The 25,211-nt window shown below is 43.1% G+C and overlaps 1 pseudogene; it reads left to right on the forward strand.

Moving 5' to 3' along the window:
- Positions 1-23,335: 23,335 nt before the first annotated feature.
- LOC127671300 (60S ribosomal protein L10-like) lies at positions 23,336-23,985 on the forward strand (annotated as a pseudogene).
- The last annotated feature ends 1,226 nt before the right edge of the window (positions 23,986-25,211 follow it).

Raw genomic sequence — 25,211 nt, forward strand, 5'->3', positions numbered from 1 at the left:
TAACTGTAATGCATATGCAGAAGAGTCTGAGGTTTAAAGAAGAGCCCAGGAGTTTTTAATCTTCTTTCTTGTCTCCTTCAAATATTAAAGGATATCCATAGAAACTCATTAAAACTCCCAGGAGTGCCTGTCTCTACTCCCCAAACATCCCTCCCATTCTCTTAATATCTACCATCACTAACAGCCCTAGTGACCTTTCTTCTCAGATCTCAAGAGGCAAGCTGTTCGAACCCCTCTCCTACTAAAAGCTCAAGGGGTTGTCATTCTTTTGGCTTGTTTTGTTTACCATGAGATACTTTGGTGTCCAATCCTTAATTGGAAAGAAAAAAAGAGTAGGTGAAAGAAAGCTGTGATTTCATCCTATCATGTGATAAGGCATGGGATCCAGTACTCCTGGGAAAATGAGATGTCAGCAGAACATGCAGAGGAGATTCATATGGGCTGATAGCCCAAAGCATCACTACTTCAGCAGCATGGTAGAGTCAGATGCATCGTTCCAAAACACATACATCCTCACAAGTTCCAAAACTTTTGCAGAAGGGTCTAGTCTAGGGGCATTGAAGAGCAAAATGCATCTCACAGAGAAATCCAAGAACATGGTATCACCTTGGAGACAAGCACTAACAGCCCTGTCAGTGTCCCCACACCTCCACCTCCTCCTCAGCTGCTCCAGCCTCTACCATCAGCATCGCCTGCATTATGGCCAAAGTGCAGAAATTATTTAAAATATGAAAATATAAGGCATAAAAATGGGTTGTGGGTATATCAACACACTGCTGGGTGTTTTAGAGTCATTTATGACTTTTGTTTCACATGGTTCAAATCATAAAAGGAATTCCCTCCCTCCCACCATCATCACTAAGCAAAACCAGTTCTCTACCCTCAGAAGCTACTGTGTTTCAAACATTGTTTCAGTAAAAGAAACAAAGCGTTATAGGCAGAGTCAAAGGTCTCCTTTTCCCCATTCTCCTTCCATGATCACTCCAGGCAACCGTTATCATGGATTTGATGCATGTCCCCAAAGCCTTTTACAGCTTTTCTCTACATTTGCATGTATTTATGAGCCAAGAGAGCATTGCACTGTGTGCTTTTTATACTTTACATCAATAGAATCATACCTTTTAGTGCTGCTTTGTGCTGCCAGCTCATTCCTTTTAACTGGTATATGGTATTCTATTATATGACTTATATCTCATCCATCCCTGTGCCTCTTGATGGAAATTCTCACTTTTCAACAACAGAAACAATGCCACCCCTTTGGTGTTGGGATGGCTTGCATATGCTCGTCCCAGTAAGTGGCATTATTAGAAGGTGTGGTCTTGTTGGAGGAAGCATGTCATTATGGGGATGGGCTTGGAGATCTTCCTCCTAGCTGCCTGACGATGCCCAGTCTGTTCCTGGCTTCCTTCAGATGAAGATGTATAACTCTCAGCTCCTCCTGCACCATGCCTGTCTGGATGCTGCCATGCATCTGTCTTGATGACAATGGACTGAACCTCTGAACCTGTAAGCCAGCCTCAATTAAATGTTGTCATTTATAAAACTTGCCTTGGTCATGGTGTCTGTTCACAGCAGTAACACCCTAACTAAGACAGGTGTTTTCCAAGTTAAAATAATTTGGGACCCATCTCCTACCAGATGATTCTAGACTTTCAAAATAATATAGTCATAACCACATAGAAAATAACAAGTCTGATGATTCCTTGTGGATACCATTGATACAACTGTTCAATTTCACCCTAAACCAATTCTTCAGCTTTATCAAACACATGAGCTAATCAACTCTTTCTATTATCCAGGCCAGTTTGAAGTGGATCCTCTGTTAACAGCACTCAAAAGATTCTTAGCTGGTTCCTTTTCTCTCTGGAACTTTCCAGCACAAAGCTTAGATCACAGTCTCTCAATACCGGCAGAGCTAACAGTTAACTTACGTGGCACATTCTGTGTGTCAGGCACTTACATGGTACATACTATATGCCAGGCACTGCTGTAAGCACTTCATTCATTTGGGGTTCGACTAAATATCACTACATTCCTGTCAGCTACTTTGTGAGGAGGAGAGTTATGGGCCCATTTGTGGAATGGGAGAAATTAAGTACTTTGGTTAAGCATGTTTGTCAAAGCTAACAGATGGCACAGCCCTGACTCAAATCCAATTGGACCCTCTCACTCCAGACTCTTGGCTCTTATGTAGTTGGCTAGCAGTCCGCCATTGCTGTCCTGGGTCCCCTCATTAAGGAAACCCAGCACCAAGTTGAAGTAGGGAGGCTGGGAGCGGGCCATGCATAGAAAATATTCAAATGTTCATTTTGCATCATATTTAAGGAGCCTGCAGGTACACGTGTCAGTTTTCATTACTCCAAAATGCCAGTTGAAGATCTAACTGTATCTCTCTCTCAAGCCACTGATGAAATGCCTTGTGCCAGGTTATTGCTCTGCTGCCGACAGCTGTTGTCTAGGCAAGGTCGATATTTTCATAATCCTGTGTGTCAAGATCACTGAAGAATAAATGCTGGGGGTCTTCTCCATGTTCTAGCTTCTACTTTGACATTAGAAACAAAGTCTGAAGTTTATATTCCTGCTGCAGGAAGCATGACGTGTGATTTAGTCATGTAACGACGGCAGTCTCCTAGACCAGGGTGCAGCCACCCCGCCTTCCTCCTTCACTCCCTGAGGTGACTCTGGAAGCTCTGACCAATGTCACTTGGGTTCCCGACCCTGCCTTTATCCCTCTGACAAATACTCCTTAGCTGTCGTTTTGAAAAATTCCCCTTTCCATGGGATTTGTGATGTCTTAAATTAGTGATGTTCTGTTTAATGCAACTGAATAGGGCGTCATTTCCTTTATTACCTTTTTCTCCCCTACTGTTGTTGTTTATTTGTTTGTTTGTTTGTTTTATTTCTGCCAGCTACTTCAACCACAAAAAGGATGAAATAAGCAAAAGAAAAATGAAGTCAGCTTCTCTGAGTTTAAAATATCGGTTAATGGGAGATCATCATTTTATGACAGCTGAAAATGCTGTGAGAAGCTTGATTCTGGATATTATCAAAGCAGAGCTCTTTCCCTGGAGGCCAGGAGAAAGATTATAGATATATGCTTTTTGAGGCAGTGTTTCTCTGTGCAGCCTTGCCATTCCTGGAACTCTCTCTACAGACCAGGCTGACCTCAAACTCAGAGATCTGCCTGCCTCTGCCTCCCAAGTGCTAGATATTAACCTAGAAAACTGGAATACCAAAAACATAATCCACACATCAAATGAGGTACAAGAAGAATGGAGGAGTGGCCCCTGGTTCTGGAAAGACTCAGTGAAGCAGTATAGGGCAAAACCAGAACAGGGAAGTGGGAAGGGTTAGGTGGGAAAACAGGGGGAGGGAAGGGGGCTGATGGGACTTTCGGGGAATGGGGGTCTAGAAAAGGGGAAATCATTTGAAATGTAAATAAAAAAATATATTGAATTTAAAAAAAGAAAGAAAGAAAGAAAGAAAGAAAGAAAGAAAGAAAGAAAGAAAGAAAGAAAGAAAGAAAGAAAGAAAGAAAGGTGCACACTACCACACCCAGCTGAGATTGTCAGTATTCTTGCCTTTAGAGTTCCGTGTCTAAACAACCACTCAATGACAGGGGGATGCTACTGCTAATGATCAAGCTCAAATGATAACTGTTACAACCACTGTGGTACCCGCCTCCTCCACTGTTACTAAGTGTGTATGTCGGCATGGAAACCAGCATAGACGTTTCTCAAACCACCAAAAAGAGAATAACTGTCTGACCCAAAGGTCCCACTCGTGTAGATACAGCTGAGAAATCGAAGTTCATGTACTTCGATGCCAAGCATGTTGCATTGGCATCCACAATACCCAAGTTAGAGAAGTAACCTGGGTGCCAGTAAGTAACGGGTGCATAACAAAATTACACTCTATCATCATTGATTATGATAACTACTCAATGAGGGTTCAGTCATCCAGGAGGAGAAATGAAATTGCCATCCACGGAGAGCTAAATAGAACTGGAGATCATGATGGGATGTGGACCAAGCAGACACAAAATGACAAATGCTATCTAATTTTCCACTTACAGAACCTAGATAGTTTTCAAATAATTTATTTATTTTTATTTACGTGAATTGGTGTTTTGTCTGACTCTTTGGCTGTGTGAGGGTGTCAGATCCTCTGGAACGGGAGTTACAGACAGTTGTGAACTACCATGTGGATGCTGGGAATTATACCCAGGAGCTCTGGAAGAGCAGCCAGTGCTCTCAACCACTGCGCCATCTCTCCAGCCCCACACCTAGATTTCTTTAACAAAGAGACAGACATGAAAACAGGAGAGGGACCATTGGAGAAGAAGTTGACAAGAGGGGAGAAGAGGAACAAGGAAGGATGATAATAGGGTGAATATGACCAAAATACATTAGGGTTATGTATGAAATCTCAAAATTAATCCTATTGTTTCATGAATTTAATGTATTAATAAAAATTGTCATGATTCAAATTTGTCTAAGACAAAATGATTCTGGTGCCTAAAAGAGAGTCTATGTAAACAGCACAACTCCTCCAGGTCAAGTTTTATTTCTCTTTGACTTCCTGATCAAATTTAATTACATATTAAGCGAGAAATACTTTTCAACTACAGTGCCAAATGTAAAGGCTATTCAGAAACTTTAACTAACTTACAAAGAAATCTTCTTAAAGCCTAATGCTTTCACGGATAAATCAAGAGATTAGCGTGTGTGCCCGTTTGTTATCCTTCCAAAGCTTTGTGCAGCTGGAAAGAAATGTTCAAGACCATGTACATGTCAGAGACAATCTTATACCCTGGATGGCTGATAAAGGAGATTCTAGATCTTTCCAGATGATAAATCATTTTTTAAAAAGCTTCAGTGGTTAATACAAAGACAATTACGATCTGGTTTCCCCCTGTAGAAAGTCGTCCTTCCCGGGGCCAGCTGCAAATATATTAGCCCCATGCCTCTCATTGATTTTTTTTTTTGACATATTCTCACGAGTCTCCTGCACACCTTCACAGTGTAAGCCTTGGAGAAAGAGGCTTTGTTTTGTTTTACGCAAAGCCTTTGACTCCTGTAATGTGCGGTTCACACCCTTGGTGTCAGATGAATGAAAAGCGATCGGCCGTTAGAGGCTGTAACACATTCTGATACGAAGTTTTACATCAGGTCCTGTTTGGGGCGAGCTGCTAAAATCATTAAATGTATGACATTGGTGGATTAGTGGCACCGTACACCTCAGGTCTGTTTACTTAATTTTTGAATCAGCCAGAAACGTGCTTTTAATGTGAAAGGCGTACGATTCCCCAGTGTTCAAACGTCCCATACACTGAACAAGATTATCAGCTTCGGAAACAGAATGAGGTCTCGCTCATTGTCAACATTCTCCATTTTCTTGACATGTTCATCCCTTCTATCTGCAAACCAAATGTGATGTCAGGATCTGCTCCAAAATACACTTCGTAATTGCAAAACTAACACCTACATGGATGATAAAATTGCAAACAGGCAGAGCACCGTCAAAAAAAAAAATTCAAGGTGATTATTTTTTAATGATTATATGTCTATGTGCCTGTGATAGTATACAAGCATGGACTTTCTCTAGAATGAATTCAAATGAATTTCTAAACTGGAGCACTGTGAAGGCAGAAGCAAGACTGTAACATCGACTTAATAATAAAGCGACTTGGGTAAGAGGATTCTTTTTCGGTTAGTCACACGGGAGTGGCATGAGGAATTACAGACCCACGCCTCTGGTACTTCAGCGCTCAGAAGTTGAGCAGCCAGGACTCCAGCCATAGACCTTGTCATTGATTTCTTTTGCACTCGTTTATGTATCCTTAAAAGTTGTCCCCTCTGAAGCTTACCCTCGAGCCTGTAAATGTTAGAGACCACCTAGTAGTCTTGTTTTTTCAACCAGAGGCCAGGAAATGACCCAGTTAGCATAAGACACCAGGCTCTATCTATTCTCCTTCATTTTTTCCCATTAATCCATTTATTTATTCGTTTTGCATGCCTTCACACCCCTCTCACTCCCAGTCCCCCCCCCACACACACACACACAGCCCTTTCCCCATCCCTCATCCCATTCTCCTCTGAGAAGAGAAAGGTCCCCCACGTACCAACCTACCTTGGTACCCTGAGTCACTGCAGGACTAGGTGCATCCTCTCCCACTGAGACCAAACAAGGTACCCCAGTTAGGGGAACAGGATCCATAGGGGAACAGGCAACAGATTCAAGGACAGCCCTTGCTGCAGTTGTTGAGGGACCTGCATGAAGTCTAAACTGCATGTCTGGTAAAAATGTGAATAGTGGCGCATTGTTGGGAGGAGCCTTAGGTCTAGCCCATGTATGCTCTTTGGTTGGTGGTTCAGTCTCTGAGAGTCTCCAAAGGTCCAGATTAGTTGACTCTGTTGGTCTTTTTATGGAATTCCCCATTCCCTTCAGGTTCCTCAATCCTTCCCTGAACTTTTCCCCAAGACTTCTGAGCTCCGTCTAATGTTTGTCTTTGAGTCTCTGCATCTGTTTCGGTCTGCTGTTGGATGGAGCCTCACAGAGGATCGAGGCTCCTGTCTACAAGCATGAGAGCGTATCATGAATAGTGTCAGGGATTGGTTCTTGTCCATGGAATGTATCCCCCTTGATTTGTAAGTGACTCAGACCCATCTTGACCTTTATGAGAGTTCCCCCAAAAGCATCTTAGGATTCACAGACTTTGCCTCAGCTGTTGACTCTGCCCAGTGTTTGAGCCCCACAACACAACTCTGGGTTTGAGACCATCATCCTCCCTCAGCATCTCATTGCCTGCACTACAACCAAGGAACTGTGTCCCTGTGTTCTAGGCTCCATCAGCAGCGACTCCAGCAGGAACACAGGCTTTATTACCCAATAGTAGCTATCATTCATTGACTGTTCTTTACCCACTAGACCATACCATAAGCATCCCATAAAAATCTCATATTTAATTAGTACTACTGTGCGTATCAATATAATGAAAGTCAGGGGACATAATTAACTTGCTTAAGGTCACAGCAATTGTAAGGAGTGCAAGCAGAACTTAAAGTTCCCAATACCTGGGGCTCTTCACCACTGACCTTACTGCCTGGTGTTCACTTCCTAAAGACACTGGTCAGTCATTCAACACACACGTCTCGAATATTATCTATGCACCAGGCACATTATGGGAGGACTGATAGATAGAAGATGAAAGAACAAAGGGGGTATCTGGGGCTCTGGAGACAAGTGAACCCCTAGACTACTATTTGCTGACTGGTGAGAACAATGCTGAGCTTGCCTGTCATGTGACTTACCAAGACTTCCTTCCAGAAATAATACTTTAGACCGGGTCTGAGAAGGCCATTCATCTAAGCTCCCCCAGGCTTGGGTTGATTTGCCAATCACAAATGTTCCTTCCTGGATTTCCTTCCACTCCTGGATAGTGCTCCTCAGAGTGCTCCCTAGATTTAGGTCAACCAAGGTTTCCTCCCCTAAAGAGCAGCATGGGACAGTCTCAGTTCTGTCCCCACCTGCTGCTTTTCCTCATGTTTCTCTGTTTCTTTGTCCCTCCCTCTCCCCCACTGCCATCTCAGGCTCCGGTTTGCCCTTGTTAAGCCATTTTTCCCACCAGTTTGTTAAGCAGCCCTGATCGTGCGTAGATCTGGGGTTGCTTTTTTCAGATTTCTTTCTTTCTCCCAATAAGATGTTGAAGATAGAGTTCAGAGCCCCCTGCACTGATCCGGGGTTCTGATCACCTGACCCCGGCCTTTTAGAGGGATTCAGCCTCCATAGGCTTCTCTTTGCCTCTGAGTTTCCACGCTGGTGACATGAGGCAGCAAGGTTTGGGGTGGGAGGAACTTCTCTCTGGTTCTAATTTCTCATTTGAGTTTCCACATTTTAGTGGGTTCGTTGGGCTTGGGGAAAATAGCAATCAGAGCAAGCAAGTATTCGAGAGATATAAACAAACCAAAAGAGTTAAGCCCCACGCAGATGGGGAAGGGGGGGGGGTGGGTGGAATCGGATGATTTACTCAGAGCAAGAAATTAAAAAGTCAAACGGGAGAGAGACGCTGATGTGTGAGAAGGGAGTGCTGACAGCTAAATTACCCTTCGGGCAAAAAGAGATAATCTCCTGCCTGAACGAAAGGGCATCCAGGCCAGCGCTAGAATTTAAATCCTTGGAGTCCTACACGGGCCTTTGGACTATTTCTCTCCACCCTGTATTCAGTTGTCAGCTCTCTCTTCGTTGCAATAATGCTCAGATGCACCCAGCCAGGGGCTCTTTAGACAATGAGCGCATTTCCACGAACCAGGGAAAACATAAATATGTTAGAACCACAGCCTATTTCAAGAATTCCATATGTTCATTTTTAGGCATGGCTGTCCACCTCTGGAGACCAGATTCCCATCCGAAAGAGTGTTCGATTCATCCCCAGACCAGCTTTGCAAATCAATTACAAAAATTCAAATTGCATTCTGTCGCTCACTTGAGCTGTGGAAGAAAAGAAAAGTGGGGGGGTGGGGGTGGGTTTTAATGACTCCAGAAAGTTCCATCTGTGTGAATGCTGAAACTAGCAAAATATTCATTTTCTTTCTTGGCAGCCGATTCTGGTAATTAAGGTAAACCACTAATAACCCTTTTCAGAATGCAAGCTATGTTGTTCGCAAACATATTGAGAGGAATCATATTGAGCAGTTTGAAGTCCAGACAGATCCTTCAAGAGAAACCTGCCAAGAACACAGTCTCCAGCAGGGAAAGTATGAACCTAGAGATACCAGAACCTAAAGCTTCAGGCGTGTGCCTTGCCTCACAGTGATGGCTAGCTTGTATTCCACCCCATCTCAAGGCTGCTACAGGTCACCTCCATCCTTTATTAAAGCAGCTGTTTGAATGACCATATTTCCTGTTTAGAGCAGTGCTTGGCCAACTGAGGAGCAAAGGGTCAGATAATCAATATTCTCATCTTTGCAGACTGAGCAGTCTCTAGCTGCTATCAGCTCTACCATTGTCCTGGGCAGCAAGAGACAAAGGAGTACGGCCCTGTGCTAATGAAACTGCACTTAGGAAAACAGGTGACATAAGGGTGGCAGTTTCCTGATCCCTGCTCCTGAGCATTAGGTAATAGACTATGATACAGAGCCTGCCAGCTGCTTCCTTCCCCCAGAGGACAGACTTCCGGGTACCTGACCTGAGCTATATCATCCAGGGGAGATGAGCTCAGCCTATGGGGAAAACAACCAATTTGGGAAGTCTAGACTCCCTGAGCCCCTACAATGACAGCAATGACGCATCCAAGCCTTATTGAGTCTCTCACTCATTTGCGGTGAGTCACGACGTGATTTGCAAGATCCTCTACTTCAGTGAAAATATTGAAAGCCCACTAATATTAGTCACAGCGAGACGCTGTCCCTAAAACTAAGAGAGGAAATTACTTTGCTGTTTTAATTTCAGTCTATGCACTAAAATGACTATCTATCAAATGGCTCCCAGTGCCGCCTTCAGTACTAACAGGAACAAAAATGACGCCTTCAAGTCATGCTGTTCTGTTCATCAGACTATTATCTAAAGCCTTGAATAGAGACATCTACCCACATGTGCCATAGATTACAAAGGAAAGGGTGTAAGATGTAGACTCCACTGACCTCGGTTTATGACCTCTCTCTACCATGCCCCTACCTATAAAACCAAGAGGAATTGGCCATGAATTAGAATGTTGGGAGCAAAGAACTGGACAATGAGATAATGCCCAGGGAATGACGTCATTCACTGTGCAGCAGACCTTACATAAGAAGGGTCTGAAGCCATTCAATAGACTCAGAGCATTGGTTCCCTGCTGCCCCTTGATTCACAGTGCATCAACCTGGACCTCTACTGTGATCCTCTGGAGTCACTTCTTCAAACTCCATCTAGTCCAATGAGGTAAGCTCAATAAGGAACAACCCAGTGGTCAGGAGTCAGTACTGAGGTATACTCTTTGCACCATTTCCTACTTTCAACCCCTAAAGGGAAATGGGAACAGAGAACTGGTGGAAAGATAGAAAGTTGGCCAGTGATGGTACAGGCTAAAGGAATGAGCTATGTCTTCTGCCATCCATGAGTGTGTATGTGTGTTTGTGTACACGTTTGTACACAAACATGCATGCATGTTTGTGGGTGTGCATACACATGTGTGTGTGCATGTGTGAGGTATACACAAATGTGTGAATGTGTGTGCCAAAACAGAAGCAAAAAGAGGATGTTTGGTGTCCAGTTTTCTTACTTCCAACCAAATACCCAGTCTCTCACTAAACCTGGAACTTCCTGTTTTCAGCTAAGGTTGGCTGGCCACCAAGTCCCTAGGATTCTGTCCCTGCAGCTTCCCTCATAGCACTAGGTTTGTGGGTCTGGAAATCCATACTCAGCTTTTGCATAGGTACTAGGGATCAAAACTCAGGTCTTGATGCTTGGGCAGCAGGGTTCCTGCCCACTGAGCCATTTCTCCAACCCTGACACCTTTTCTGAATGTTCCAGGTATCTTGTCGCTCTCCCCTGAAAATTCCAGAGAGCTAGCAGGCTCCACCATTCTCTTGGTGACATACTTATCCCTAAAGCATGCATTTGTTCTATAGGAAGACTGTTCTACACTCAACATGCCCCTTTGTTGAATTTCTCCATCTTTCATTATACCAATGCTCAAAAAAAATTAGATGACTTCCTTCCTGCCAGGATGTGTTGTCTTTCCAGTGGTGACAGGCAACTTGTCAATCTAAGGCGGACCCAGAGAGTGAGATGGCATTGACCATTGACCCAAAACACCTTGTATAAGAGAAAAATGTCATCTCAAGAAGGCAGCAAGCATGACTGTCAACCCTTTTCTAAATAATAAAACTAAACATTTCAATATATCTGTCTTAGTTAGGGTCTTCATTGCTGTGAAGAGACACCATGACTAAGGCAACTCTTACAAAGGACAACATTTAACTGGAAATGGCTTACACTTTCAGAGGTTCAGTTCATTATCATCATGGCAGACAGCATAGCAGTGTGGTGCTGGAGGAGCCAAAAGGTCTACATCATTATTGAAAGGAAGCTAGCAGCAGACTGACTGTCTTCCAGGCAACTAGAAGAAGGGTCTCAAAGCCCACTCCCACAGAGACACACTTCCTCCAACAAGGCCACACCTATTCCAACAAAGTCACACCTACTCCAACAAGGCCACACCTCCTAATAATGCCACTCCCTATGCCAAACGTATTCGAACCACCACGGTATCCACTTCTCATCCAGTTTCATTCATTTTTTTTTCACTTAATTCCCATTCAAATTTCCAATTATGAGGAAGGGAGGTTGCCTTTTATATCCCTTGATATGGTTATTTTAAAGGTTCTGTGCACAGATTATCAGAATGAGCTGAGGGAAAAAGTTTTGAGAGGAAGAGGGAGTGATTAATAGATGCCTTGCGTTCTTGGCTTTAAGTGTCAAGCAGTCAGTACATAAACAAGATAATGGAAAGCAAATCAATGGAAATAGCACCACACTGAAACTAATACTCCATGTGTATTCGTGGCAAAGGATAAATGACACGTAAATGAATAAAAGACAAAGAGCCATAGTGAATGGACAAGGGTCTCCCGCACCACTTCTAGTGTGTGAGAATAGTGAAAAGAAGCCTTGTGGGAAACAAAAAGGAAACACACGTGTGCGTGCATGCACACACACTCACACACACTCACACACACACACACACACACACACAACCAGTGTCCTATCTGCAGGTACTTTGTCCTTAGATTCCCAGCCTCCAGAACCTTCAGGAATCCATTCCTGTTGCTTGTGACCCACCCCATCTCAGGTTCTTTGTTGCAGCAACCAAAATGGATCAAGACCCTCTCCCACCCTACCAATAACTACCTAACTCTCTTTGGTTCTTTAGTTGTTCCAGTGGGTATTCTGGGAACACAGGAAAAAAAAAACATAGCCATTCCTCTTCTGCTTATCTGCCTATCTCCTTCACAAGTGTACAGACATCTCTTCTACAGACTAAGAAACCAAAGTCACACAAGACCACAAATGTGTAAGCTTTCTTTGTAACACTCAAGTCCCTCATTTGTGATGGTCTTGAACCTGAAGACAATCCATGCTCTTAAAACCTGTTCAATGAAATATCTTCATCCAGTCAGAGTCACTCAGATGCATAATACAGATAAGCACTCCCACTGAGAGCACACACACACACACACACACACACACACACAGCACTTCTAGATGGAAGGTTTAATTTGAAAGTACACTGCTGTTAGTTAAATGATCCTACAAGCACCAGCCACACATCTCCAGCTTATCTCCCTTTGGTTAAATGTTTTGAAATGAGTTTCAAACGGGGTTGGCTCAAATGGCAGCTCTTCATTTCACCTTGTTTCTGCAGATGCCATTTGCAGAAATGTTTTACGGTTCTGTTAATTACCTGTATCGAGAGGTGATTCTACTGTTTCTAGAGAACTGCTTATGAATGTAAATATTCTGAGGCAGGAGATTTCTCCAGCCAAGTAAAGCAGGAGAGCATCATACAGAAATGGATGTAGGCATTTTAAGACCAGCATGGCTATTAGTAATATATCACTAGACATAGAATAACCAAGGCAGACTGCCCTGCCTTTGATGCAGCTGGGAATTTGGAATTTGCTTTGGCATGTGCATGTCTCCCATGTTTCTGACTCTCAGTGTCCTCATCTCTAAAACAATAGAGATCTCTAAGAGAATGGGATTAGATTCCTAAGGATGATAAACATGTCATCACTGCCTGTGGGTGATGAGGAGTTGGGAATTCTGTCCCAGTGATGGAAGCTCAGGGGTTTAAGTCCTATAGCTTTACTCCCAGTACGCATTCTCTGACTCTCCCAGTCATCAACTGTGCCACTTTGGATGAGTTGCTTAAAGTCTCTGTCCTCTACTTTCTGAGTTTATAAAATTGGTCAATGACGGTATATATTTCAGAGTATTATGGAGACAGACAGACAACCCATGACACTGGCTTAAAACAGAATTTGCACAACGTTGGATGGATGATACACACTGGGACCAACAAGTATATGTTTGTGCTGGGGACAATCACATATGCACCTTTGTGACTTGATAGTGTAGGAATAGCACTGATTTCCTTGTTGGCTTTCAGTTGTCCCAATCCTGGCCAGCCTCCTTTCCATTTCTATGCGGTTCCTCAAAACGGGAAGTAAATGCCTTCATTATGAACAAAAATGAAATTTTTTTCTCTTCTGTGTCAGAAAAAAAAAAAAGGTTACTTTTTTTTTTCCTAGGGAAAATATTCTTAGACCTCCTGGAGAGTCAGCGCATCGGAGGCTTGCTGGGCCCAGCATGAAGGCCTTGGCTCTGGCTGAGGAGAGCGATATGTGTGCACCTCAGTGACTCTGAGCACAGCCGGGGGCCGGTGCACTTCAGACATGCACAGAGCAACTCGATATTTTGACACACACTGGGGTCCCACCTCAGAGTGCTCTCAATTGGTACCAGAGAAGACAGTCTCTTCAGCTGCAGCAACCACAGTATGGCTTGGCATGGCAGGCAGGCCCCTAACTACCCCTGCCTTGCTCCGAGAGTGATGCCTCCATTGCAACAGAGGAGCAAAACCTAAACTTGACAGTCCATCCAATCAAGTGTAAGTCACGACTCCATGATTTCAGGCAGCCCAACACAGGATGAGATATTTATTCCCTATGAGCTTTCGTCTCATTGGCATCTCAACAAGGGATAAGATGCTTACCTCAGCAGGAGTAGTGAAGAATAAAAAAAGAGAGAGAGAGAGAGATGAAATAAATAAGGCATTTTTGCCTGTATCTGGCACAGGGATGCTGTGGCTATGATTTTCCAGACCTCAGCACTAACATATCTGGAACATTCCACACATGACTTGTGCAAGAGCAAAAAAGAAATAAAGGTTCCCGCAAAGATCTTGTTCTGCATCTGGTCTCCAGCTTGGTAGATGTACTGGCTGGTTCTGTGTGTCAACTTGACACAGGCTGGAGCTATCACAGAGAAAGAAGCTTCAGTTGGGGAAGTACCTCCATGAGATCCACTTGTGGGGCATTTTCTCAACTAGTGATCAAGGGGGGAGGGCCCCTTGTGGGTGGTGCCATCCCTGGGCTGGTAGTCTTGGGTTCTATAAGAGAGCAGGCTGAGCAAGCCAGGGGAAGCAAGCCAGTAAGGAATATCCCTCCATGGCCTCTGCATCAGCTCCTGCTTCCTGACCTGCTTGAGTTCCAGTCCTGACTTCCTTTAGTGATGAACAGCAGTGTGGAAGTGTAAGCTGAATAAACCCTTTAACCCCAACTTGTTTCTTGGTCATGATGTTTGTGCAGGAATAGAAACCCTGACTAAGACACTGGAGTACAGAAGCAATCAGTTCTTTTCGTCTCACGTGACCTTGTGTTTCAGATTCCCAGCCATGCTAGAGGGCACAGGCAAAGGAAGCAGAGCCAGCCCTCCTTAGCACAGCTTGCAAGCTTCTTTGTTTGCAAACTGGCCCAGTTTTCTTGGCTTGGAGAGGTGCTGAAGATGTCAGGAAGCAGCCAACACGGATCACTATTCTGACTTTTTCAATACTTCCCCCAGTGGTGCAGGCCCATGGGGGCACAAGGCCTTGCTTCTAAGGCTGCAAAAGGCATCCCTTAGAAGTGTTTCCCATATTCTAATGGGTGTCACCAGCAGGCAGTCCCTTCCTGCCTGCTATCCCACACTCACTCCCTGACAAGGAAGCTGATGTCATGTATTCTGGAGGAAAGGGGATTGATGGGAACATTTAGATTCTACTTTCAACTTCTTACTAGAAAGAGTGAGGGCTTTGGTGGCTTTTGCATATCAGAAACTGAAATTATGGGCTGGAAAGCTGGCTCAGTGGTTAAGAGCACTGACTGCTCTTCCAAAGGTCCTGAGTTCAAATCCCTGGTGTGTCATATACACTGAGTAAATCTTTTCTTTAAAAAAGGGGAGGGGCTGGAGAGATGGCTCAGCGGTTAAGAGCACTGACTGCTCTTGCAGAGGTCCTGAATTCAAATCCCAGCAACCACATGGTAGCTCACAACCATCTGTAATAAGATCTGATGCCCTCTTCTGGTGTGTCTGACATACAGTGTACCCACATACATAAAATAAATAAATAAATCTTCAAAAAAATAAAATAAAATACCCAGGTTAAAAAAAAGGAAACTGAAATTAGGAGATGCTTCTAAAAGCATATGGCCTTTGTTGCCATGGATATCCCAACAGTCACCACGACATGACCTTGGATAGACTTCTTGAATGCCATGAGCCTGTTTCTTCATCTTTAAAATGGGATGATGGTCAGACCTTCATTATTCCACTGTTATGAATAGCAAATGAGCAGACGTGTATATATACTTGGTATAGAGCATATAGTACTATGATCTTAATAAACTGAGATTTTTCTCCTACCCCCAGCCCCACCCTGGCAATAGTCCAAGAGACACCCTGTTGGTGGTATTCTTATATCAATCAGGGGAAAAGCAGATGGCCCCTTTCGAATGTCTAAGTAGTCCTACAGATAAGGTAGCTCTCGCTACTGAAGAGGAAACTGGGGCCACAAGAAATAAACTAATAATTTTCAAAGCAAGAGCTCAAACTCCAGCCTCTAAGGTCCATATTCATAAACCGTTCCTCTCCTGCCAGGAGACTATCTGTAAAAAGAAAAAAAAGAAACATATATTTCTTTTTTTCTTTATATATATATATTCTCTCTACAAAGTCAACACATAAAGGGGTACAGATTAAAAAGTGTTTCCTGAAGACAGGGTATTATGACATATGACTTAGTAAAGTAGCAAAAGAAGCCAGAGGTTTTAATTTAAAAGATAAATAAATAAATAACAAACCAGCTAGCTTAGAATGAGAACAATTTAGGAATATTTTCCTGCATGACTAAATCTTTAAAGATTTGGTTGGAACACCATAGTTTACACCAACTTAAAATGACCACTCTAGCAACAGCACAAGCTTGTGTGCAGAACTGTAATGGCCAAGCACTGTTGACCAGACCTGTGACAGCCAAGCACTATTGACCAGACCTGTGATGGCCAAGCACTGTTGACCAGACCTGTGGTGGCCAACACTGTTGACCAGACCTGTGACGGCCAAGCACTGTTGACCAGACTTGTGACGGCCAAGCACTGTTGACCAGACCTGTGACAGCCAAGCACTGTTGACCAGACCTGTGATGGCCAAGCACTGTTGACCAGACCTGTGATGGCCAACACTGTTGACCAGACCTGTGATGGCCAAGCACTGTTGACCAGACCTGTGACGGCCAAGCACTGTTGACCAGTCAATTTTGAGAGTACAATCACTCCCTGTAAAGCAAAGAGGCATGACCATTGGGATGATATATATTTAAAGCAGTACAGACAAGGAAAGACTGCATTTAACTCAAATATACACGTTTATCTAAAATTTACCCTTTTATCTATTTTTAAGGCTTTGGTGAAGTGTACAACATCCAGCTCCTATATTTATTTATTTCACGTATGTGAGTACACTATTGCTGTAGCTGTCTTCAGACACACCAGAAGAGGGCATTGGATCCCATTACAGATGGTTGTGAGCTACCATGTGGTTGCTGGGAATTGAACTCAGAACCTCTGGAAGAGCAGACAATGTTCTTAACTGCTGAGCTGTCTCCACAGCCCCCAATTCCCTGTCTTAACCATTTCTAAGTAAAAGTCAGCAGCACAGAGTTCATTCATTTGTGTGTCCATCTCTACCATCCATTTCCAGAGCCCTTCACAGATCGCCAAACAGAAGTTCTGTACCCGTGAGACAATAGCTCCACCCTCCACCACAGACTATGTCAAATCGAATCAGTTTTTGAGCTAGGATTCTATTCTCTCACCTATGTAGTTACTGCACTTAGAAGAAAAATCTACAGTTTTGAGGATTCACCTTTCTTTATTCCAAACATGTGAAGACTGTTTAAGGCTCTGCCATTGTTTGTACATCTCTGAACACAATTCTGATTTCAGAACATCGAAAAACAGAAGGAAGTTGTTTGTAACTCTAAACCAAATCACAAGGACAGAAGTTTTTAGAATCCATCGTATCCATTGAATAAGCTGTCCTTATAGTTTAATCACAGAACATCAGTCCTGTCTCCATTGACACAGGAAAAGGAATGGGAAGTTTTACGCATACAAAACCCTTTGTTTGACTCCCTGTTTTGTTTGGTTTGGTTTGGTTTTGGGTTTGGTTTAGTTTTGTTTTGTTTTGTTTTGTGCTTTTGTTTTTCTTTTCAGAATAAGCTAGTCACCCCAGCCCACTCCCATAATTGTGCCTTTAGTCACATTTGCCACAAGAGGCCGAATAGTCTAGCTTCTGTCAGAGCCTCAAAGTCGCTTCCTAACGTCAGCCCAACAGATAACAAACCACAGAGAGTCTATTCTTTGCAGATAACAATGAGTGTCTCGTCTCGGGCTTTTGATGGGTAAGGACAGATATTTAGAAGGAAAGCTTTTATTACTGCTAGTCAAAGAAAAGAGACATTTTTTTAAAAGCAAAATTTATCAGGAGTTTTCTGCAGGACAAACAGCATGACCTGGGGCTTTGTTCCTGGAAAAAATATGTCTTTAAGAACAATGGATGTTGTGACAGAACTCTCTGATAGCTCCCTTGCCCGTGGTCCTTACCACAGACTCCGGCCCACTGCGGAGGTATTGATGAAAACAGTCAATCACCCCACATTTATTTGGCACCATCAGTACCCCTGGGTGTCATTTTCCCATTGCTTCTGAGCTTTGGTGGCACTGCTGCTTTGCCTGCTAATGACATTAACAGGAGTTTGTGTCTCCACGACTAGCAGTGGCCATTTTTAGCAAATGTGGTTGATCCAGAAAGCTCCAGACTCACTCACCAATGCACAAAGAATCCTTTGCAGAACAAACTGCTCTTCCCACTGATACTGGCAATGAAGTAAAAATGTCTTTGGAGGAATAAGTATACACACATACACACACACACATACACAGAGGCACACACACACACATACACACACACACACTCAAGCACACTTTATCTGCTGTCTGTCAATTTCCCATGGACCCCTGATTTTTTTTTTACTTTTTTGTAGTCAGTCAGGCCAGGGCTCAGTGTTGCCTGACCCACTTGCCTTGGTGAGATCACAGCCACAAGCTCTGGCCACACTAACTGTTTTCCGTCCATTGGCCTGAAAGATAGTGAAAATAAAAACCCCAGCATTATCCTGGCCCAGGATTGCTCACTAGTGAAGTGTTCGCTTTAATGACACCATAATGTCATGCCCCTTACTGCGCTGTTTTATTGTGAGGCTTAATCAAAGGCTCAGAGAAATAAAGATGTCTATCTTGGATGCAGGTGTTCCTGGGGACGGGGAAGCAGTGTACAGGAGTTGTGGGGGACCATGCATGAAGGTTGAGCTTTCCGGCTTCTGGGGTTGTTTGTGAGTTTAGAGGTTTCTCTGTCTATTGTGAAACTGGTAAAATGATGTGCATTGTGTAAGAGACAGGGGAGGGGAATTTGTCTAAGGAGCTTTCTGTGACAGGTCTGAAGTCAAACATATATGTGGTATATATATGATTATGTGTGCATGGAAGCATAGAGGGATGCTGTGTGAATATGATATATGTATGTTGTATGTGCACCCTATCTCAGTATGCACATGTGATATGTGTGATATATGTATAAAGGGCATACATATTCAAGCAGCTTTTTGTGTGCTGTATGTGTGCATATAGGAGACAAAATAGGATGTATATGATGTGTACATTCATGTGTTCCCTTCTGTCTGTTGGTTTGTTTTGAGACAGTCTCATGAAGCTGAGGCTGGCCTGAAGCTCATTATCTCCATGTCTTCCCCTCCCAAGTATAGAGATTAATGAGTGTAACACCATGCCAAGTCTATTTGTGCTTTCTCTTATGTGTTACGGGTACATATGAAGTGTATTAATTCACATGATCTATTTGTTCATTGTTAGTGTGTCATGTGTGCACACATGAGGTGGTATGTTTTGCATAGCACATGTGTGCTTCTAGTGGATAATGTATAAGCATGGACCTGCATTCATGTGCCTACATAGTGTCAGCCCTCATATTTACAAGTTCCATACTGTAGGTTTTCTATGGAATTCAGAGATGAAGCATGCTAGAGCACATGTACATACATGTCTGACACAGGGGGAAGGGGCTGCTGGAAAAGAGAGAAGTCTGGACTTCCACGCACAGTGACTTTCTCCTCAGCCAGGGTAGAAGGCGAGAAAAACAGCCAGACCTTTTGTCCTGACTTTTCCATTCTCTCAAAAAAGTAGAAGTTCAGGCAGGTGGTGGTGGCGCACGCCTGTAATCCTAGCACTCTGGGAGGCAGAGGCAGGCGGATTTCTGAGTTCGAGGCCAGCCTGGTCTACAGAGTGAGTTCCAGGATAGCCAGGGCTACACAGAGAAACCCTGTCTCGAAAAAACCAAATCCAAAAAAAAAAAAAAAAAAAAAAAAAAAAAAAAAACAGCAAAAAAAGAAAAAAAAGCAGAAGTCCCCCTCTCATTGATAAAGGTAGGAAAAGAAAAAGAAAGATGGAGACACAGAAAGAAGAGAGGAAGGGGAGATGGGATATTTCTTCTAACATTCCTAAGATTGTGCCCCAGCAGCCCACTGGGCTTCAGTTCCAGCCTGTGGTCAACAAGAAATATATGCAAAGTGCTTGTGGTCAGCAGTTAGCCAGGAGTCAGCAGTTTTGTGAGAGTCAGCAGTTAGGCAGGGGTCAGAGGTTAGGTGGGACTTAGTATTTGTATTATTATTTGTTAGTATTTTAAACCAATGGTTACCCAAGAGACCCACATGTCTCCAAAACCAGTCACTTTAAACTTCTCCCTGAAACCGTTGTGGAGCAATTTAAGTCAAAATTGGCACAACTGGGGCTGCCAGGCGTGGTGGCGCGTGCCTTTAATCGCTGCCCTCCAGAGACAGAGCAAGATGGGTCAACGTGAGTTTGAGAACAGCCTCGTCTAAAAGGTGAGTCCATCCACGGCGACACACACAAAAAAGAAAAACCTGTCTCAAAAAAAAAAAAAAAACAACAACAACAACAACGACAATGACAAAAAGAAAACCTCCTGTGCTGTAACAGAGGCTGCAAATTTCATTCCTAATTCTAGTCTCATCTTTAATCGTATCCACCAATAGCAAAGGAAGCCCGTTTCCTCTCCCGTAAATTTGTACATAGTACTACACTGGCCTCCCCCAGCCCTGATTACTTCTGCTGTAATAGAGACAATCTGTACATCTGGCTGAAAGGTAGGAGAAGGCCATTGTCACTGCCTGGGCCATTTATATCACAATCTTCCTTCAAGACCCCTGCTCTATGGTACCATCAGGAACCCTACAGATGTCCAGGGCAGTCACTGAACCGGCCTCAGTGGCGGTCCCAGTTCTAAACTTCAGTAGCATGGCAGGGGCCTGCCCGATAACAGTCCAAATCTATATTTTAGTTACCAAAGTCCAAAGGCTAGGGTTCCAGCAGGTGATGGGGACTTTTCAACACCGGCACAATGTTAGGGGATCACTGTAATATGCGTGGTCTGTCACTGACTGCTGCCATCATGAGTCACGTGACTGAATTAACTCCTTGCCTCTCTGGCCCCACTCTCTGCACCCATGTGACGTCATGCTCCTTGACACAACACAGCGAGAACTTGGACCTGTATCCGTCTGCCCTCCTGGAAACTTCTCAAGGACAGAGACTTTATGTGTGTGTACCTTTAGAAAATCTAGCTCCACATGTTCTGTCACATTTAATCCTCACAACAAACAATAATTATCTCCATTTTAAGGCTGAGAGAAATGAGGTCTGGAGAGATTGAGAAACGTGTCCCGTTTGCACAGAGCAAACGGCAGAGCCAGTTTTCACACTCGTGTGGTTCAAATCCAAGGGCAGGTCACCTTATTATGGAGGGTGTGAGGAGCCTGAGAGATCTCTGCATTAGCTTCGTTCTAATGCCTCACGGCACATAAATGGAATAAAGGGGGGAAATTTATGAAGTAATTGTTTGATAAATAAGGAGTCCCAGCTTTCTGGAAATTCATATCTGTGATCCACCTGGAGAGCACCCTACCCCCAGAGAATGATTGCAGTAGTCTAACTTTTTCACACAAAAAAATAATCACTAACTGTACTGGCTTCCTGTTTCAGAGACTGCACATACTCAGCTGAAGAAGGAAGATTGTGGTTTGTATCCCGGAGAGGTCCTCACACGGGTCCCAGGGGAAGATGTTCATCGCAGCGTTGTTTGTAGTGGCAGGAAATTGAAGAATCATTACTGCGGGAGAGGCGGAATGAGATGGATGTTAACCCCGGGGATAAGGCCAGCAGAGGATGGATGGTAAGCAGACAGAGAAACATGGGCACTTATTAAACGCGAAGGGCTGAGTGCAAAAGCAAGAAAGAACACTATATGTGGGACGGTGGTGCTATATAATACCATCAACAGAGGCTGAAAATGAGAACACGCTAGCATGGGTGGTGTGGTAAGTGATTAAACGCATGAGTTTGGCAAGGCATGGTAGCTCATATCTCTAATCTACAACTCTAGAAGCTGAAGCAGGGGAATCAGCACAAGTTTAAGGGCAGCCTGGGCTAAAATAGTAAATTCCAGGTCAGCCTGAGCTACAAAGTGAGAGCTAGTCACACACACACACACACACACACACACACAAAAGAAAAGAATCAACAATACAATAAAAGCATGATGCTAAGAATTCAGCTACCTGAGCTCAAATCCTACACTGTTGCTTGATAGCCATGTGACCTTAGACAAGTTAGTTAACCTTTCAGTGCCCCAGTTCTCTCCTCATATAAATGAAAATAATAAAGATAAATGACTCGGGAGGGGCGAACTGGGAAAGGGGAAATCATTTGGAATGTAAACAAAGAATATAGAAAATAAAAAAGGATAAATAACTCATAAATATGGGAGAACTAAATCATTTTACATAATCTGCAACTAGACCTAGAGTAAAATAAACTATGTACAAGTATTACATAATATTACATATTATAGGAAGGTGCATGGGGGACAGGCGCATGATAAAATTAGTATGACTACTTACAAAGAATGAGAATGTAATCTTAAAAAGAATAAATGATAGAAAGAGGATCATTGCAGAGAACAGTGATATTAATTTATCATAAAGTCGGGAGTATGATTAATTTGATCCTCTTCCATTGGTGTTTTAAAAACACCAGAATGTGTATCCTTGGAAGCTTTCTCCCCACAATCTGTTGATGTCCAGTTGTGGTTTTCTGGGATGGTCTCCATTTGCTGTAAAGAAAGGTTTCTTTTGATGAGTGGGGTAGCCACACTTCTCTATGGGCATAAAGATAGAATTTGGAATCCAGAAAGGAATTATGCAGGTCTAGCAAATTGTCTTGAGTCCTATGTCCTAAAAAAAATAGTATCTATAACAATAGGAGCTGATCCTCAAGGCCGAAAGGCAACCAAGAGATAAATTGATAGTTTATGTTGTTTGGGGAGTCCTTTGACTACCCTGACCAACCATTCAAAAGATTTCATGTGCCTGGTACAAGGGTTTTTGTTAGTCTAGAGTTTTTACAGGGTGTTGTCAGCTCAAGGGGCTTAAGATCCTTTAAGAGGTGTGGTGTGGTGTGTATGTGTGTGTGTGTGTGTGTGTGTGTGTGTGTACTTATACATACAGTATATAGTTTTATGAAAATATAAACTGCATCTGTGGTTCACAGAGCAACACTGAAGATGGGGCAGAAAGATGGTAAAAGCCACAGTACCAGAATGTCTGCAATGAAACAGTCTTCCCTAGAAATGGCTTCATAATCAAGACTGGAACTAAGACAATATCAACAGACAAATTAAAATGGAAGGGGAAATTTTTCGCAGGGTCCTACCTCTGGAACAAGAACTACGGGTAACTAGTAACTGCGATGAAAAGAGACATTAGCCTATCCCAGGAATGAGCCCTCTTGTTGGTTGTTCAATACAGGATGGTTAGCCATGAAGCCATGCACACACTAATAACAAAAAATGGGCTCAGCATACACACACACACACATATATGTATATATACACGTATATGTGCATACACATACATATATGTATGTATCAGTAATAATCAAAGGATAAAAGACAATAAGTTTGAAAGTAGGGGAAACATGGGAAATGTTCAAGGTTCAGAGGGATCAGAAGGAAGAAAGGGAAGGGAAAATGACATAATTCTATTTCAACTCGAAAATAAAAGCACTCTCTTTTCCTCTGGTGCACCACCGATCATCCTATCATCATCATGGGCCGCCGCCCCACCCAGTGTTACCAGTATTATAAGAAAAAGCCATACCCAAAGTCCCATTTCTGCCATGGTGTCCCTGAAGCTAAGATTCACGTCCTTAACTTGGGATGAAAGAAAGAGAAAGTTGATGAATTCTCACTTAGTGGCCACATGGTGTCAGATGAACCTGAATAACGCTCTTCTGAAGTGCTGGAGGCTGCCTGTATTCATGCCAACAAATACATGGTCAAGAGTTGTGGCAAGGATGGCTTTCATATCAGAGTGAGGTCCCACCCTTTCCATATCATCCATATCAACAAGATGTTGTCTTGTGCTGGAGCTGACAGGCTCCTGACAGGTATATGTGGTGCCTTTGGGAAGCCCCAAGGCACAATGGCCAGGGTTCACATTAGCCAGGTCATCATATCTATCCTCACCAAGCTTCAGAATAGGCAACATGCAATTGAGGCTCTGCGCAGAGCCAAGTTCAAGTTCCCTGGATGCCAGAAGAAGACCCACATCTTAAAAAAATATATAGCTTCACTGAGTTGAATGCAGATGAATTTGAAGACATGGGTGCTGAGAAGCAGCTCATTCCTGATGGCCACGGTGTCAAATATATCCCCAATCGTGGTCCTCTGCACAAGTGAAGAGCCCTGCATTCCTGAAGGCTTCCACAGTGCTCTCTTATACTCTACCAAATCATGTTCAATAATAAACCTCACATCAAGCCTGCTAAATAAATAAATAAATAAATAAATAAATAAATGCACTAGGATTTATTACAGATGGTGAGGCCATTTAGGACTTCTTCCTGCAGAAGTGCTAGGAAAGCTCTAGCAGAGAAGTAAGGAAGCAGAGGAACCCATCAGACTCTTGTACAACTAATTAGTTTCTTCATTAAGAGGTCGCCAGAGGCACACTGGAAAGGAAGACCAAGGAACACAACAATTTCAACCATTCTTTCGCTCTAAGTTACAAAGACCCTCGTGGTCATGACATGATATTACAGCCAAAATGGCCATTCCCTAGAAGGTGAGCCAGCGACTGCTTGTGGACAGACAGTGAGCCCAGAAGAAATTATGCCAGAGATTGAAGTAGACAGCTTTTACAAGTTCCGGCCTTATCAGATCGTTAATAATTACTGACTGACTAGCAAGAAGATGTAAACATAAAGCAATTTGGTCCTGATTTTAATATATATGTATATTAAATAACAAATGCATAGGTAGGATGTTTTACTATGACAAGCTATCCCAAAACTCAGTGCTAAGAGATGTACTATTTACTCTACCATTACTATTGTTAGTGTTCTTGCTATTCCAAACTGCCATGGTCAAAGAAATGTAGAGTTTAGCACCTTAGAACCTATACCTGCTGACATCATTTCTTCTTCATTGATGGATAATGTGATAGCAAAGCTTTGACTTGGTCACTGGAACCCAAAAGGCATGCTTGTTTTCCTTCCCCATTTTGAAAGCCTGCAAGTCTTTTAAATAAAGTCTTATGAAGGACTCATATTCCTTTTAAGTCTTGATTTGGAGTGTTAATAATGTGTTCCTTTTAAAGCCATGTGGCTGTATCGATGTGATAGTCAGCTTTAATTGTCAACTTGATACAACCTAGAATCGCTTGGGAAGAGACTGTCAATGAGGGATTATCTAAGTCTGGTTGGCCCGTGGGTATATCAATGTAGAAAGGCCAAGCCCACTGTGAGTAGTACCATTCCCTACGCAGAGTCCTGAACCATGTAAGCATAGAGAAGTCAAACTAACCACAAGCAAGCAGGTAAGTTTATCTATACTCATTCTCTCTCTGCTCATGACGGTAGACATAATGTGGCCAGCTGTTTTAAGTTCCTGCTTTGACTTCTCCACAAGTTTCCAGTCTTGTA

Source organism: Apodemus sylvaticus, chromosome 20 (assembly GCF_947179515.1).
Source record: "Apodemus sylvaticus chromosome 20, mApoSyl1.1, whole genome shotgun sequence".
Lineage (NCBI taxonomy): Eukaryota > Metazoa > Chordata > Mammalia > Rodentia > Muridae > Apodemus > Apodemus sylvaticus.